Here is a 2,500-nt window from a genome sequence, read left to right as displayed (position 1 = left end):
AAGTGGAATAGTATGACTGGCTTTCCGGAAAAGAAGATGAAACCCGCTTTATCGATATGAGAAAGATGCGCTCAAAAAAACCTCCGTTAACCCCCACTGCCAAGCGATCGAGTGGAGTCTGAATTTGCTGTAGAAGTTGCTCCCGCTCCGGACTGACTTCAAGGAAAGATAGGATTGGGCAATTCCGCCGGTTCTGGAGAACTTTTTGATAGATTCAGAGGTGAGTAAGGGGGGCCGAGCTTGAGGCTTCTCAGCCGCAGGAACAGGGAACGAATCCCCCAAAAATTCCATGAGTTCGCAATTTCTACCACAAGAAAAAGCCGCTTTTTCGCAACATTCTTCAAAAAGGGCTAGGAGGCCTCAAACTCATCCGGAGTTTGAGAATCGCGAATTCAAAAACACTTTCTCAACATACATGCATCAACAAAACGAAGTATGCGTGGCATGAACTTTGTCAATAGATTTCCTAGCTAACTCCTCTTCCTATTGATCTTGATTAGTTCCAGCTTTGTTTTGTTGAGAGTTTTCTTTCTGTGGACACCGGACCCATTTGGAGACCATCTCCTGAAAATGCAGGATAAGCAGGTCTTTCAGGGCCCCCGCCCCCCACTCATTCAATCACTTGCTTGGTGATTTCAGCCATTCCCCGAAAAGGTAGAGCCGAGGAATAGTCCGCTCCCGTTCATGTGACGAACCGAACATCGTTAGGTCCCGAATTCTGTGAACCGCCGGATCTAGATCAAGATCTCCGTTACGTGGTACGATATATCGATCCGGAGAACTCACACTTTCAGTTGTAAGTCATCCATTCTGCTCCTATCTAAAGTGATCTTAGGCTGCTTCACACAGGTGCGCTTCGCTCGGCCACATGATGAACATCTTTTAAGCTAACTGCATGTCGAGCGCTTAAGCGGAGCTTGTGGTCACTCGTTCCTCGCTTGTTCCAATCCTAGTAAAGAGCTTCAGATCTGATTCTACACTACATACGATATTCCATTCCGGCCCTCACTAGCTCGTATTAATAGGAATACGGTACAAGGAGCATGCCCGAGGGGGCTACTACGCTCACCGCGCACTTGAATCATCACGTGGCTGCTAAAGCAAGCTAAGCTTCACACAGCCCTGAGGAAGCCAAAAGACCCTCTCCTCTTACGGCCGAAGGCTCCGCAACACGTTGGAGAGCTTTTAGATCCCCTAGACAAAGAAATAGGAAAGGCTACAACCCATTGTTCTTACTGTCTTGGGCAACTTCACCGGCAAAGGTTCCTCCACCCCCTCTGAACCTTTCAAGAATGTCCCACAGCCTACCTTATATATGCGCGCTATATTGGATCCCTCTCCGGATCCTACTCGGCGCTTAGACTTGACCTGCTTATAACACTTCTCCTTACGACCTTCCAGCACCGGGCAGGTGTCAGACTCTATACATCGCGGTCTCTCAGTCCCGCCAAATCCCTAAGTCACTGCGAAGCCCATAATAGTGGGCTGGGGAAGAAGAGCCCAAAACTTGTATGCTTTAAACTCGTATGACTTGGTTCGCACTCAAAAAGGGTGTGAGATAAATTCTGCCACTATCGAAGTCAGATTTTCTTTTTCAAGCAAAGAGGAGTTACGTGGCGGTCGTGCAAGCAAGCGAAGTATAATCAGAAAGCCAAAACGATTATGCAACTTGGCCCCTTCAACTACTTAGGCGCAGGATAGAAGATGATGGAGCAGCATACCGGAGGAAAACAGAAGTCCTAATTCGAAGGAGCTAGGTTATTCTGATATAGACAACGTTTGGAGAACGGATGACTAGAACAGATCGGTAAAGGCCCTGACTCTATTCCTTGTCAGGGATAGCGGCCTTATAGCTTCGACTACTATATCGGCTACCTAACTGTCGGGAATAAAGGGGTTTTGTCGGAGAATAGGTGTCGTGGTGGTGCTACGAGATGGCGATTTCTCATATAGAAGAAATAGATCCGCGGACCTATTGATTGACCATAGATGCGAACCGATTTCCGCTATCTAAGAGAAGAGAAGTAGTTCTTCTATCGTTCAAGGGCAAGGGAAGGGGAGAACATGTAGCGGCTTGCCTAGATCTCGTATTTCCCACTCCGTCGGTCAAACCAATGATTCTCTTCTCAAAGTAATAGAGAGAGAGTCTTTTTCTTTTTCCGGTATGTAGCTCCGCGAGCTAGGAGCGCATCATCGGGGAAGGACGAAAACGAACATAGGATCATGGCCCTTTATCTTCTGTCTTTTGTTTGTGTCCGGTCCATTGTGTGTGTTTTTTTTTAAGGCTTATCCGGGGGCTGCTGCTCTGGGGCATCCAACTCCTCTTCTTTCTTTTGCTGCTGATCTCACATCGAGAGCAGCTCCTTCTTGTTCAGGGTCATCAGATGAGAGATCTTCCTCCGACTCCGAGAAATCGGTCAAGCGGGAGGCTACCCTCGACTCACCTCTCTCTCTATAAAAACCCCTCCCCAGAGGAGAGCAGAAGCTCCAGGATGAGTAT

The 2,500-nt window shown here is 47.8% G+C and overlaps 1 pseudogene; it reads left to right on the top strand.

Annotated features, from left to right (window-relative positions):
- LOC132292472 (uncharacterized mitochondrial protein AtMg00530-like) overlaps nucleotides 1-2,500 on the top strand; it is an 8,159-nt pseudogene that overhangs the window by 5,128 nt on the left and 531 nt on the right.

This window comes from Cornus florida, unplaced genomic scaffold (genome assembly GCF_030987335.1).
Source record: "Cornus florida cultivar Cherokee Brave unplaced genomic scaffold, ASM3098733v1 CherokeeBrave_3.0.0_Hap2_scaffold_70, whole genome shotgun sequence".
Taxonomy (NCBI): Eukaryota; Viridiplantae; Streptophyta; class Magnoliopsida; order Cornales; family Cornaceae; genus Cornus; species Cornus florida.
This window is presented reverse-complemented; position numbering and strand designations above follow the sequence as displayed.